The sequence below is a fragment of the Pseudophryne corroboree genome (assembly GCF_028390025.1).
Source record: "Pseudophryne corroboree isolate aPseCor3 chromosome 3 unlocalized genomic scaffold, aPseCor3.hap2 SUPER_3_unloc_21, whole genome shotgun sequence".
NCBI lineage: Eukaryota > Metazoa > Chordata > Amphibia > Anura > Myobatrachidae > Pseudophryne > Pseudophryne corroboree.
Window position 1 is genome coordinate 776,496 of NW_026967510.1, and position 16,645 is coordinate 793,140.

The 16,645-nt window shown below is 48.2% G+C and overlaps 1 pseudogene; it reads left to right on the top strand.

The window, feature by feature from the left end:
- The window catches only part of LOC134983688 (zinc finger protein 850-like), a 293,457-nt pseudogene that overhangs the window by 108,919 nt on the left and 167,893 nt on the right, over positions 1–16,645 (top strand).

Genomic DNA, 16,645 nt, shown 5'->3' on the forward strand with positions numbered 1-16,645 from the left:
AGTCATGTCCCAGTATTATTATTATTATTACATATATAAGTGATGTCACTGTTACATTACCAGATCCCCTCACCTCCCCAGTCATGTCTCTGTATTATTACTATAGATATAAGTGATGTCACAGTGACATTCCCAGATCCCCTCACCTCCCCAGTCATGTCCTTGTATTATTATTATAAATATAAGTGACATCACTGTGATGGTCCCAGATCCCCTCACCTCCCCAGTCATGTCCCTTTATTATTACTATAGATATATGTGATGTCACTTTGACACTCCCAGATCCCTTGACCTCCCCAGTCGTGTCCCTGTATTATTACTAGAGATATAAGCAACGTCACAGTGATACACCCAGATCCCCTCACCTCCCCAGTTATGTCACTTGGATACTAAAGTTTCAACAATAAATGGATACAAAGTATTTAAAAGAAACAATAATGGTGAATTTTATCAGTTAAAGAAAACTATTTAGTATTATCCTGTATTTATAAGGTGCCATAAGGGATCCACAGCACCCATTACACAGTACATAAACAAATGAGCAAAAATAAAATAAACTTACAGTTTGAGACAATATAGGAAAAATACAAGATATATACAGAATACCCGGGGGTTAGGTGCCATCAAAGGGAGTATGGAGTATAAGATAGTGTAAGTAAGAGAAGGCAAGGCACATGATGGAGAAGGCCCTACTCTTGCGAGCTTACAATCTAAAAGATGAAGGGCTAAGACACCAGGGTGACATAGAAGGGTTAGACTGTGAGCGTGGACAAACGGTTAGGAGGATAGTTGGCTGGGGTTGGTGAAGAAGTGGGTCTTGAGAGCCCAATTGAAGATTTGTAGGAAGGTGGAGAGTCGGATGGGGAGAGGTAGAGAGTTCAAGAGAAAGAGAGCAGCTCTTGAGAAATCTTGTAGGTAGGAGTGGGAGGAGGTAAGGAGGCGGCGTGCATTAGCAGAGCGAAGAGGACAGGTGGTGGTGTAAAGGGAGATAAGGTCAGAGATGTAAATGGGAGAGGAGTGGGTGAGTGCTTTGTAAGTGAGTGTGAGAAGTTTGAATTGGATTCTGAAGGGGAAGGAGAGCCAGTGAAGGGCTTGTAGGAGAGGGGAGGTGGACGTAGTACATTTGGTGAGGAAGATGAGCCAGGCAGCAGCATTGAGGGTAGATTGGAGTGGAGTTATGTATGTGTTAGGGGTGCCAGTCAGGAGGAGATTACAGTAGTCCAGTCTGGAGATGACCGGTGAGTGGCTCAGGGTCTTGGTGGAATTCTGGGTGTGAAAGGGTCTAATCTTGGAAATATTTTTTAGATGAAAACGGCAGCACCGTGAGAGATGCTGAATGTGTGGTGTGAAGGAGAGGGAGGATGGAAGGATTACTCCAAGACAGCGCACTTGGGGGCTAGAGGAGATAGTAGTGCCATCAATAGATAATGAGATTGTAGGAGGTGAGGTTATGCGGGAGGGAGGGAAGATGATCAGCTCGGTCTTAGACATGTTAGGTGTAATAAAGCGCTGGAACATCCAGAGACAGTTGGAGATACGAGTAAGGAGAGCAGGAGAGAAGTCCGGAGAGAGGAAAGATAGATTTGAGTGTCATCAGCATAAAGATGATATTGGAAATCAAAAGAACTAATGAGCTTACCTAGTGAGGACGTATAGAGAGAGAAAAGAAGAGGACCAAGGACAGAACCTTGGGGGACACCTACAGTTAGGGGAAGAGGGAGGAGCTGGAGTCATGAGAGGAGACAGAGAAAGAATGGTCAGAGAGGCAGGAACACAGCCAGGAGAGGGCAGTATCACGCAGACCAATGGAGTGAAGGATTTGCAGTAGGAGAGGGTTGTCCACAGTGTCAAAAGCAGCAGAGAGGTCAAGAAGAACAAGTAGAGAGTAGGATTTAGCAGCATGGAGGTCATTGCAGACTTTTGTAAGGGCAGTTCACTGGAGTGGGGAGGACGGAAGCCAGACTGGAATGGGTCAAGCAGTGAGTGTGAGGAACGAAAAAAAGTAAATATTATAACACAGGCCGCTGCCCCTGTAGAGTAGGATGCCACAGGCCGCTCCTCCTGTCTATTATGACAACACAGGCCTCTCCTCTTCTCTATTATGACAACACAGGATGCTACCCCTGTATATTATGACAACACAGGCCGCTCCCCCTGTATATTATGACAACACAGGCCACTCCCCCTGTATACTATAACACAGGATGCTACCCCTGTAAATTATGACAACACAGGATGCTACCCCAGTATACTATGACAATACAAGATGCTACCCCTGTATATTATGACAAGACAGGCCACTCCCCCTGTATATTAGGACAATACAGGCCGCTCCCCCTGTATACTATGACAACACAGGATGCTACCCCTGTATACTATGACAGCACAGGATGCTACCCCTGTATATTATGACAACACAGGCCGCTCCCCGTTTACTATGACAGCTCAGCATGCTACCCCTGTATATTATGACAGTACAGGACACTCCCCCTGTATATTATAACAACACAGGCCGCTCGCTCTGTATACTATGACAACACTGGCCGCTCCCCGTGTATACTATGACAGCACAGGATGCTACCCCTGTATATTATGAAAACACAGGCCACTCCCCCTGTATATTATGACAGCACAGGATGCTACCCCTGTATATTATAACACAAGCCACTTCTCCTGTCTATTATGACAACACAGGCCACTCCTTCTGTATAGAAAGACAATACATGCCACTCACACTATATAATATTAGTAACAAGACACCACAGCCCCCTTCCCCTGTATAGTAGGACGTCACAATCCACTACCCCTGTATAGGAGGATGCCACAGGCCACTCCCCCTGTAGAGTAGGAAAACACATGCTGCTCCCCTGTATATTAAACAGCTCCTCTGTATATTAGAACAACACAGTCCACTCCCTCTGTATAGTAATAAAACACAGGCCCCTATCTCTGTATAGCAAGACAATACAGGTCGCTACCCCTGTATAGTACAATGCCACAGGACAGAACACATTAATGTCTTGTGTGTGCGGTAACGGTAACGGCGCGGTCCGCGCCACCTGTATTGCGGTAACGGCGGGGTCTGCGCCACCTGTATTACGGTAATGGCTGGGTCTGCGCCACCTGTATTACGGTAACGGCGGGGTCTGCACCACCTGTATTACGGTAACGGCGGGGTCTGCGCCCCCCTGTATTACGGTAACGGCGGGGTCTGCGCCACCTGTATTACGGTAATGGTGGGCTCTGCTCCACCTGTATTACGGTAACGGCGGGGTCTGCGCCCCCCTGTATTACGGTAACGGCAGGGGCTGCGCCACCTGTATTACGGTAACGGCGGGGTCTGCGTCACCTGTATTACAGTAATAGAGTAACTAGAGTGTCAGCCACCTGTACAGGGATAATGCAGCACCAGAGGCTGCTCCAGCTGCACTATAACAAGGCACCAGAGGCTGCTCCCCCTGTAGTACAGAACCTGACACCAGAGCTGCTCAGCCTATAGAATAATAATAATAATAATAATAATATCATTACCTGCTGCCAGACACAGCAATGGCTGCTCTCTGCTCCTGCTGCCTTGTGGGAATGCAATGATAGGAGGAAGGCGGAGCTCAGACCAGGGGAAAATGGCCGCCGCTCCTGACGTCACTACACGGCCAGGGAACCTATTGCTGCTGCCGGACTGGTCTACAGGAAAATGGCCGCCGGCCTCCTGCACTGAGGACATGTATGGTAATAGTCATTACAGAGGGCGGGGCGTGGGATGGGAGGGGCCAGACGCCAGGAAGCAGCCTGTGCCTATCATTCCCTACTTCCGGCCTGTGCGGTCCACCTTACTTCCGGTCACTGTATTCCGTTCCACACAAAGGAAGCCTCAGTGTCCGTAGAGATCAGGTAATGGCGTCTTACTATACAGGGCATACTTGCCTACCTGCCCCTCTCCATGAGGGAGAAAATGCTCTGTCAGGTAGGTATGATACAGGGGGAGCAGCCTGTGGTGTCCTGTTATTATTATTATTATTTTTATACAGGGGGAGCAGCCTGTGATGTTCTGCTAATATTATTATACACGGGGAGCAGCCTGTGGTGTCCTGTTGTTGTTATTATTGTTATACAGGAGGAGCGGCCTGTGGTGTCCTGTTATTATTGTTTTACAGGGGGAGCGGTCTGTGGTGTCCTGTTATTATTGTTTTACAGGGGGAGCGGTCTGTGGTGTCCTGTTGTTGTTGTTGTTGTTATTATTATTATTATACAGCGGGAGCAGTCTGTGGTGTCCTGTGATTGTTTTACAGGAGGAGCAGTCTGTGGTGTCCTGTGATTGTTTTACAGGGGGAGCAGCATGTGCTGTACTGTTGTTGTTATTATTTTACAGGGATAGTGGCCTGTGGTGTACTGTTATTAATATTATACAGATGGAGCTGCCTGTGGTGTCCCGTTACTATTATTATTATACAGGGTGAGCTATCTGTTGTGTCCTGTTGTTGTTATTATTATATAGGAGGAACAGTCTGTGGTGTCCTGTTGTTGTTGTTGTTGTTGTTGTTGTTGTTGTTGTTGTTGTTGTTATTATAATAATAATACACGGGGAGCAGCCTGTGGTGTCCTGTTATTATACACGGGGAGCAGCAGTGGTGTCCTGTTATTATTATTGTTATACAGAGGGAGCGGCCTGTAGTGTCCTGGTGTTATTATTATACAGGGGGAGCATCCTGTAATGTCATTTTATTATTACTATAAAGGAGAGCAGAATGGGGTGTCCTGTTGTTGTTGTTATTAGTGCTGTACGGGGGGGGCATTTTTTTTTGTACGGTTATTATTTTACAGTGACAGCAGCTTGTGGAGTCCTGGTATTATTATTACTATTATTAATTTTATTATGTAATTGTTGGGATTGAAAATATTGCTAAAATTCTAGATTATATTAAAGCAGAGACCATAATATCCCTGGCATGTGTAACAGATGATAATTGGAGCAGTATGAAGCAAATGTATATCATACTCCTGGGAATGTCACTGTGACATCGCTTATCTCTATAGTAATAATACAGGGACATGACTAGGAAGGTGAAGGGATCTGGGAGTGTCACAGTGACATCACTTATATCCATTGTAATAATACAGGGACATGACTGGGGAGGTGAGGGGATCTGGGAGTGTCACATTGACATCACTAATATCTACAGTAATAATACAGGGACATGACTGGGGAGGTGAGTGGATCTGTGGGTGTCACAGTGACGTCACTTATATCTATAGTAATAATACAGGGACATGACTGGAGAGGTGAGGGATCTCGGAGCATTTACATTGATATTGATGTCTTCTCCATTTTTCAGGTTAACAAAGTAGTGAAGAAGACATCCGGTGAGTGTGAGACACCCAGCAGCCATCGCATTGTGTGTAGGACTAAGCAGGACCCAGAGCCCCATCACGGTGCCTCCACCTCAGTCACTGATACATGAGGTACAATAACCAGAAGATCCTGGAACTCTCCAACAAGATCATTCGGCTGCTGACTGGAGAGGTGACTGCTGGGAATGGGGCATTAAACAGTAATACCAGGGGATGTGTCTGGGTGATGACTGGAGAGGTGACTGCTGGGATTGAGACATTATACAGTAACACCAGGGGACGTGTCTGGGTGATGACTGGAGAGGTGACTGCTGGGAATGGGACATTATACAGTAACACCAGGGGACGTGTCTGGGTAATGACTGGAGAGGTGACTGCTGGGAATGGGTCATTATACAGTAACACCAGGGAATGTGTTTGGGTGATGACTGGATAGGTGACTGCTGGGAATGGGGCATTATACAGTAACACCAGGGGACGTGTCTGGGTGATGACTGGAGAGGTGACTGCTGGGAATGGGACATTATACAGTAACACCAGGGGATGTGTCTGGGTGATGACTGGAGAGGTGACTGCCGGGAATGGGACATTATACAGGTGCACCAGGGGACGTGTCTTGGTGATGACTGGAGAGGTGACTGCTGGGAATGGGACATTATACAGTAACACCAGGGAACGTGTCTGGGTGATGACTGGAGAGGTGACTGCTTGGAATGGGACATTATACAGTAATGCCAGGGGACGTGTCTGGGTGATGACTGGAGAGGTGACTGCTGGGAATGGGACATTATACAGTAACACCAGGGGACATGTCTGGGTGATGACTGGAGAGGTGACTGCTGGGAATGGGACATTATACAGTAACACCAGGGGACGTGTCTGGGTGATGACTGGAGAGGTGACTGCTCGGAATGGGACATTATACAGTAATACCAGGGGACGTGTCTGGGTGATGACTGGAGAAGTGACTGCTGGGAATGGGGCATTATACAGTAACACCAGGGGATGTGTCTGGGTGATGACTGGAGAGGTGACTGCTCGGAATGGGACATTATACAGTAACATCAGGGGACGTGTCTCGGTGATGACTGGAGAGGTGAATGCTGGGAATGGGTCATTATACAGTAACACCAGGCAATGTGTCTGGGTGATGACTGGAGAGGTGACTGCTGGGAATGGGTCATTATACAGTAACACCAGGGAATGTGTCTGGGTGATGACTGGAAAGGTGACTGCCGGGAATGGGACATTATACAGGTGCACCAGGGGACGTGTCTGGGTGATGACTGGAGAGGTGACTGCTGGGAATGGGACATTATACAGTAACACCAGGGAACGTGTCTGGGTGATGACTGGATAGGTGACTGCTGGGAATGGGGCATTATACAGTAACACCAGGGGACGTGTCTGGGTGATGACTGGAGAGGTGACTGCTGGGAATGGGGCATTATACAGTAACACCAGGGGATGTGTCTGGGTGATGTCTGGAGAGGTGACTGCTGGGAATGGGTCATTATACAGTAACACCAGGGAATGTGTCTGGGTGATGACTGGAGAGGTGACTGCCAGGAATGGGTCATTATACAGTAACACCAGGGAATGTGTCTGGGTGATGACTGGAGAGGAGACTGCTGGGAATGGGGCTTTATACAGTAACACCAGGGGACGTGTCTGGGTGATGACTGGAGAGGTAACTGCCTGGAATAGGGCATTATACAGTAACACCGGGGGATGTGTCTGAGTGATGACTGGAGAGGTGACTGCTGGGAATGGGTCATTATACAGTAACACCAGGAGATGTGTCTGGGTGATGACTAGAGAGGTGACTGCTGGGAATGGGACATTATACAGTAACACCAGGGGGATGTGTCTGGGTGATGACTGGAGAGGAGACTGCTGGGAATGGGACATTATACAGTAACACCAGGGGATGTGTCTGGGTGATGAATGTATCACTGTGTGTGTCAGGTTCCTATAAGGTGTCAGGATGTCACTGTCTATGTCTCCATGCAGGAGGGGGAGTATATAGAGGAACACAGGGGTCTGTACAAGGACGTGATGATGGAGAATCACCGGCCCCTCACATCACTGGGTAAGAGGAGACTGTCATGTATTGTACAGGGGAGAGCAGGTATGGAGGCCCCTATATACACACATCATCTGATAATCACATATATACACTGTACTCAGTCACTGTGTGTCTCCTACAGATGGACCCAGTAACAGAGATACCCCAGAGAGATGTCCCCGTCCTCTGTATTCCCAGGACTGTACAGAGGAGAATCACAGAATCCCACAGGAGGATCAGGTAGGTGGGATTTAGGGTCTCCCCAATATACTAAAGTGACTGTAACTATATGATCTGTAGAGAAGCTGTGTGTTTTATACACTGATATTACACTATCAGAAATCAGACATTATTAATGTATATTGTTTTGTTGGCTATTTAGGATGACTGTCTGACTGATATAAAGGCAGAAGATATAGAGGGAGAAGAAGAGACGTATGTGACTGATATAAAGGCAGAAGATATAGAGGGAGAAGAAGAGACGTATGTGACTGATATAAAGGCAGAAGATATAGAGGGAGAAGAAGAGACGTATGTGAGGGGTGATCAGCAGTGTAAGGAGGAGGAGATCCCTACAGATATCAGCACAGGTGAGTAATAAACGCTTATTACAGAAGTCACATATTCTCATTGCTCAGTCACTACAGCAATCTCTTATCCTACACCCTCCTCTGTCATAGTAACATAGTATCTGATGTTGAAAAAAGACAATTGTCCATCGAGTTCAACCTATTTGTGGTGTCCTATGCATGATGGTTTGACTAAAATTTCTGACTGATGCTGCTGTCAGCCGTTGCATTTTATCCCTTTTTATAGTAACTATAATGTATGACTATGCACCATACCCCTGGATATCCTTATCCAGTAGGAATATTTATCTAACCCATTCTTAAAGGTGTTGACAGATTCCGCCATTACAACTCCCTCGGGCAGGGAATTCCAAACACGTATTGTCCTTACCGTGAAAAAGCCTTTACGCCGTATTGTGCGGAATCTCCTCTCCTCTAACCTGAGTGAGTGTCCACGAGTCCTCTGTGTTGATCTAACCAAAAACAGGTCCCGTGCAAGCTCTGTGTATTGTCCCCTTATATATTTGTAGATGTTGATCATATCCCCTCTTAGGGGTACATTTACTAACATTCGTAATTTCCGAAAATAGGTCAAAGTTCAATCACGAATGACATCGACAGTGTAAAACTGCAACTTTTTGAATTTATTACGATGGATTTACTAAGCTGTCGTATTCGGGTTTTTCTTTTCTTCCGATGTCGATGTCATTCGTTTTTTTTTACCTAATTTTACGGCAGTGATTAGCAAAACACTGCCGTTTTTTTTAACAATCAATCTCGGCCGGATCTGTGTGATCCGTGCTGGGGTTTTTTTTTTTTTTTATTTTTAATTAAACAATGTAAAATCCCCAAAAAAAATGCGTGGGGTCCCCCCTCCTAAGCATAACCAGCCTCGGGCTCTTTGAGCCGATCCTGGTTGCAGAAATATGGTAAAAAAAATGACAGGGGTTCCCCCATATTTAAGCAACCAGCATCGGGCTCTGCGCCTGGTCCTGGTCCCAAAAATACGGGGGACAAAAAGAGTAGGGGTCCCCCGTATTTTTAAAACCAGCACCGGGCTCCACTAGCTGGACAGATAATGCCACAGCCGGGGGTCACTTTTATACAGCGCCCTGCGGCCGTGGCATCAAAAATCCAACTAGTCACCCCTGGCCGGGGTACCCTGGGGGAGTGGGAACCCCTTCAATCAAGGGGTCCCCCCCCCCAGCCACCCAAGGGCCAGGGGTGAAGCCCGAGGCTGTCCCCCCCCATCCAATGGGCTGCGGATGGGAGGGCTGATAGCCTTTGTTGTAAAATAAAAGATATTGTTTTTAGTAGCAGTACTACAAGTCCCAGCAAGCCTCCCCCGCATGCTGGTACTTGGAGAACCACAAGTACCAGCATGCGGCGGAAAAACGGGCCCGCTGGTACCTGTAGTACTACCACTAAAAAAATACCCAAAAAAACACAAGACACACACACACCGTGAAAGTATAATTTTATTACATACATACACACATACATACATACTTACCTTATGTTCCCACGCAGGTCGGTCCTCTTCTCCAGTAGAATCCAAGGGGTACCTGTTGAAGAAATTCTACTCACCAGATCCAGTGGTCCAGGCTCCTCGGCAAATCCAGGGTTAATCCACGTACTTGAATAAAACAAAAAAACGGTTGCCCGACCACGAACTGAAAGGTGACCCATGTTTGCACATGGGTCACCTTCCCACGAATGCCAGAAACCCACTTTGCCTTCTGGCTAAGTGGGTTTCTTCAGCCAATCAGGGAGTGCCACGTTGTAGCACTCTACTGATCAGCTGTGTGCTGCTGTCCTCACTGACAGGCAGCACGCGGCAGTGTTACAATGTAGCGCCTATGCGCTACATTGTAACCAATGATGGGAACTTTCTGCTCAGCGGTGACGTCACTTTAGGTCAACCGCAGGGCACAAAGTTCACATCATTGGTTACAATGTAGCGCATAGGCGCTACATTGTAACACTGCCGTGTGCCGCCTGTCAGTGAAGACAGGAGCACACAGCTGATCAGGAGAGTGCTACAACGTGGCACTCCCTGATTGGCTGAAGAAACCCACTTAGCCAGAAGGCAAAGTGGGTTTCTGGCATTCGTGGGAAGGTGACCCATGTGCAAACATGGGTCACCTTTCAGTTCGTGGTCGGGCAACCGTTTTTTTGTTTTATTCAAGTACGTGGATTATCCCTGGATTATCCGAGGAGCCTGGACCACTGGATCTGGTGAGTATAATTTATTCAACAGGTACCCCTTGGATTCTACTGGAGAAGAGGACCGACCTGCGTGGGAACATAAGGTAAGTATGTATGTATGTGTGTATGTATGTAATAAAATTATACTTTCACGGTGTGTGTGTCTTGTGTTTTTTTGGGTATTTTTTTAGTGGTAGTACTACAGGTACCAGCGGGCCCGTTTTTCCGCCGCATGCTGGTACTTGTGGTTCTCCAAGTACCAGCATGCGGGGGAGGCTTGCTGGGACTTGTAGTACTGCTACTAAAAACAATATCTTTTATTTTACAACAAAGGCTATCAGCCCTCCCATCCGCAGCCCATTGGATGGGGGGGGACAGCCTCGGGCTTCACCCCTGGCCCTTGGGTGGCTGGGGGGGGGGACCCCTTGATTGAAGGGGTTCCCACTCCCCCAGGGTACCCCGGCCAGGGGTGACTAGTTGGATTTTTGATGCCACGGCCGCAGGGCGCTGTATAAAAGTGACCCCCGGCTGTGGCATTATCTGTCCAGCTAGTGGAGCCCGGTGCTGGTTTTAAAAATATGGGGGACCCCTACTCTTTTTGTCCCCCGTATTTTTGGGACCAGGACCAGGCGCAGAGCCCGATGCTGGTTGCTTAAATATGGGGGAACCCCTGTCATTTTTTTCACCATATTTCTGCAACCAGGATCGGCTCAAAGAGCCCGAGGCTGGTTATGCTTAGGAGGGGGGACCCCACGCAATTTTTTTTAAAAAAATAAGCACTTTCCCACCCCTTCCCACTGATATACATGCACGGATCTCATGGATCCGTGCATGCCTATCCAATCACGAATAAAAAAAAAAGGTCTGTTTTTTTTTAGCACTTTTTTACGAGTTGTAATTTTTCACGGCAGTGTTTGTTCTTTTTTGGCTTTGCACTTCTTAGTAAATGACCGAGATTCATACTTAAACAGCCGCGTTTTGACCGATGGTGTATTCATTCGTAATTTTTTACCTGAACTTGCAAAAAATTACGAATGCCCTCATCACTGCCGTGATTAGTGTTTAGTAAATGACCGAGATTAACCGAGATGACACTTTGAAGAAAAAACGGCATCTCGGTCAAAATCGGGAGCTTAGTAAATATACCCCTTAGTCTCCGCTTTTCCAATGTAAACATGCCTTTCCTTGTATTCCATCGTCTCCATGCCCTTAATTAGTTTGGTCGCCAGTCAGTACAGACTAATGATGGAAATGTATCTGCCCAGTGGTGCAGTCTAGGACCATCAGCCCTGTTCTCAGTTGGGTGTTTATAACACAAGGGGTGATATTCAATTGTAATATCGCGCCCGATCTCACGTCTACAGTGACAGGAGTTTGCGGGGCAATATTCAACTGTCCCCCATTCTTCGGCATATCTTGCCCATAGCAGTCTGGATTAGCTTTGTAAAGCTACTTAACCCAACTAACGTCATGGGCGCGATCACGAAAAGTTTTGCGAATTTCAGCTCGCCTCCCCCGGGGGTGGTGATCTGAAATGCTAATATTGTGTCCGTCGGCAGCAACATTTGTATCGGGTGTTTTCTGTTAAGGGCGTTTTCTTCTTTAGGGTCCATAGTGATCCACAGTCCTTACATCGGGGTGTAGGTGGTAGGAGTCGACCGGGCATCACACAGTTAAGCTTTTATTTCCCAGGATGCTCCGGACCTTCTCCCCATGTACCCCGCCCCTGGCCAGTGGGCAGTTTTAGTGTTAGTGCTGGCAGAAGCCGGAGCACCGGTCACACAGCGGAGAGGAATGAATGAGCAGCGCTGGGAGTCTCTCTGAGCGCCACCGCTGCTGCTCCAACAATCCCCCGCTGGTGCCGCAACGTCAGTGAGGCTAAGAGACTGATGATTCCGGCGTGGTTACTTCCTGATCGCCGCGCTAATACAGCATCCAGGACCCAGGACTACAGCCGGAGAACAGGTAAGGCATTCTCTGGCACGTGGGACTCACAATACATGCAGTCCGTGCTTCCGCAGGCTCTAATGTGATCCCTGGCTGCTGCTACGGGTTACACTAGACCACCAGGGCATGCATATAATACATATATAGGATAATGGAGGCCAGGGTGCCTGGTGGGTGATGTCAGCCAGGGGAGGTAGGTCCTCTCCCAGAGCCAGATTCCACAGCTGGGATTCCCTCTCGGCTGCCCCTCCCCCACATGCTTCCCTTATAAGAGTCTCTGAGTGACATTCCAATGGGAATGAGTGTGATGCCAGGCTCTGGGAATGCTGGGTTCTGTCTCCAGAAGTGGCCAGGTTATACATGCACTAGTCCTACCTACCAATGTGGTGCGAGGAGATGACTTCAGTGCCCATTGTAATTGTTATGTACTTGTGTGTGACTGGTGCTAGCTCTGCTGTGTGACTGCATTGTATCTGTCCCTTAGTGATCGCGCTGAGCCCCAAAAAAAGTGGGTCCCAGGGACCCCTCACTTTTAAAAATTGGGGTCCTACCGGTCCTTTTCTGGGTCCCATCGGAATTCAGGTTTTTATTCATCTTAATCTTGTTTGGACACTACAAAAGTGTTGGGCTGTGTAACATGCAGGACACCCTGCACCAGAGCTGTGTAACTAGACATTTTGGTGCCCTTTGACAGAAAGTGAATTGGAGCTCCACCTCCCAGACTCAAAACTACAGGCGGTGCGCGCCGAAGGCGCGCTGCAAAAATTTAGGGGCATGGCTTCATGGGGAAGGGGCGTGGCCACATAATAGTGGCAATCCATATTACACCACACAGTAGTGTCGCTTATACACATTGCACCAGGTAGAACCTCCTATGCACACTGTGCCAGGTAGAGCACATTATACACATTGCACCAGGTACAGCGCATTATACACATTGCACCAGGTAGAGCATGTTATACACATTGCAGCATGTAGAGTATGTTATACACATTGCAGCAGGTAGAGCACGTTATACATATTTTGCCCCAGGTAGAGCACGTTATACACAATGCGCCAGGTAGAGCACGTTATACACATTGCAGCAGGTAGAGCACGTTATACACATTGCACCAGGTAGAGCACGTTATACACATTGCAGCAGGTAGAGCACGTTATACACATTGCAGCAGGTAGAGCACGTTATACACATTGCAGCAGGTAGAGCATGTTATACACATTGCAGCATGTAGAGTATGTTATACACATTGCAGCATGTAGAGTATGTTATACACATTGCAGCAGGTAGAGCATGTTATACACATTGCAGCATGTAGAGTATGTTATACACATTGCAGCAGGTAGAGCACGTTATACACATTGCACCAGGTAGAGCACGTTATACACATTGCACCAGGTAGAGCACATTATACACATTGCACCAGGTACAGCGCATTATACACATTGCACCAGGTAGAGCATGTTATACACATTGCAGCATGTAGAGTATGTTATACACATTGCAGCAGGTAGAGCACGTTATACACATTGCAGCAGGTAGAGCATGTTATACACATTGCAGCATGTAGAGTATGTTATACACATTGCAGCAGGTAGAGCGCGTTATACACATTGCACCAGGTAGAGCACGTTATATACATTGCAGCAGGTAGAGCACGTTATACACATTGCAGCAGGTAGAGTATGTTATACACATTGCACCAGGTAGAGCACGTTATACACATTGCAGCAGGTAGAGCACGTTATACACATTGCACCAGGTAGAGCACGTTATACACATTGCGCCAGGTAGAGTGCGTTATACACATTGCACCAGGTAGAGCATGTTATACACATTGCAGCAGGTAGAGCACGTTATACACATTGCACCAGGTAGAGCACATTATACACATTGCAGCAGGCAGAGCACGTCATACACATTGCGCCAGGTAGAGCACGTTATACACATTGCGCCAGGTAGAGTGCGTTATACACATTGCACCAGGTAGAGCATGTTATACACATTGCAGCAGGTAGAACACGTTATACACATTGCACCAGGTAGAGCACGTTATACACATTGCGCCAGGTAGAGTGCGTTATACACATTGCACCAGGTAGAGCATGTTATACACATTGCAGCAGGTAGAGCACGTTATACACATTGCAGCAGGTAGAGCACGTTATACACATTGCAGCAGGTAGAGCACGTTATACACATTGCAGCAGGTAGAGCACGTTATACACATTGCAGCAGGTAGAAAACGTTATACACATTGCGCCAGGCAGAGCATGTTATACACATTGCTCCAGGTAGAGCACGTTATACACATTGCAGCAGGTAGAGCACGTTACACACATTGCACCAGGTAGAGCGCGTTATACACATTGCAGCAGGTAGAGCACGTTATACACATTGCAGCAGGTAGAGCACGTTATACACATTGCAGCAGGTAGAGCACGTTATACACATTGCACCAGGTAGAGCACGTTATACACATTGCGCCAGGTAGAGCACGTTATACACATTGCAGCAGGTAGAGCACGTTACACACATTGCACCAGGTAGAGCGCGTTATACACATTGCAGCAGGTAGAGCACGTTATACACATTGCTCCAGGTAGAGCACGTTATACACATTGCACCAGGTAGAGCACATTATACACATTGCAGCAGGCAGAGCACGTCATACACATTGCACCAGGTAGAGCACGTTATACACATTGCGCCAGGTAGAGTGCGTTATACACATTGCACCAGGTAGAGCATGTTATACACATTGCAGCAGGTAGAGCACGTTATACACATTGCAGCAGGTAGAGCATGTTATACACATTGCAGCAGGCAGAGCACGTTATACACATTGCAGCAGGTAGAGCACGTTATACACATTGCAGCAGGTAGAGCACGTTATACACATTGCAGCAGGTAGAGCACGTTATACACATTGCAGCAGGTAGAGCACGTTATACACATTGCAGCAGGTAGAGCACGTTATACACATTGCGCCAGGTAGAGTGCGTTATACACATTGCACCAGGTAGAGCATGTTATACACATTGCAGCAGGTAGAGCACGTTATACACATTGCAGCAGGTAGAGCACGTTATACACATTGCAGCAGGTAGAGCACGTTATACACATTGCAGCAGGTAGAAAACGTTATACACATTGCGCCAGGCAGAGCATGTTATACACATTGCTCCAGGTAGAGCACGTTATACACATTGCAGCAGGTAGAGCGCATTATACATATTGCAGCAGGTAGAGCACGTTATACACATTGCTCCAGGTAGAGTGCGTTATACACATTGCTCCAGGTAGAGTGCGTTATACACATTGCAGCAGGTAGAGCGCATTATACACATGGCAGCCACCACCTCAGATCCCCCCCAGACACAGTGATCGCGGGTGTCAGCGGGGGAAGGGGGTGCCCACAGTCATCGCAGGTGTCCGTAGAGGTGGTGCCATGTGTTACACTGCATGGAGCTAAAAATTGTCCCTCTTGAACAGACTTCTGTGGCTCTGTTGTGGAACTACATGTCACACAACACCCTGAGGCGTGTAATTCAAGAATATCTAGAAAACCACAGAGCAGTGATAGAACAGAGATCACTGAGGTTGGAGTTGGTATCTTTACATTGTACATCTCACTAGGGGTGTACTACATAGTGGCTGCACTACTGTAATCGTAGGCATGCGCAGACGCTGACATACGGGTGCCGCTCCGGACTCCCCCCCCCCCCCCCTCCCTCCGCCAGGTAACTGACTACGTCCTCCACCCCTTCCACTGGGACATAAGACTGCTCACCTGGGCCGCCCAGGACAGGGGAGGTGAGAGTAAACTATAATGCCGCGGAGGGGGAGAAGTCCGGAGCTGCACCTGTATGTCGGCGTCTGCGCACGCTTATGACTGTAATGTTTCTGGATGCCAGATGGCAATTAAAGTGTGAGCTTTGGGGGTGATATTGGATCTGACGCATCAGGAAAACTATCCACACAGACTCCCCACCCCCTGACATAGCGCTGAGCATCCAGACAGGGACGGATCAAGCCCTCAGCGGGCCCATGGCATCAAAGACAGGAGAGCCCCCGCCGACTATCAGTCCGTCCCCCCTCCCAGTCCCCCCGCTGCATATCTCCCGCAGTGACAGGCAATGGGAGCCGTGCTGCAGAAGGGGGAGAAGATTAGACACCAGGCTGCCGAGGCATCCAGGGGGTAGGAGTTCGGCTGTGCATGCGGCTTCCTCCCCCTCCTCTCGGGCAGCACGGCCGGGGACTGAGTCCAGCGTCTGCCGCCAGCAGCATCTCTCCTGGCAGCAGCGAAGGCTGGAGATTGCTTGACCGTGCTGCCCGAGAGGAGGGGGAGGAAGCCGCATGCACAGCCGCACTCCTACCCCGGCAGCGCGGATCCCTCCTGCCCCGGAGTTGCAGAGCTCTCTCCCCCCCCCCCCCCCCCCTTCAAGCCACCGGAGCACCGACCCCTCCCCCTTCCACCTGCAGGAAAACTATGTACACAGCCAC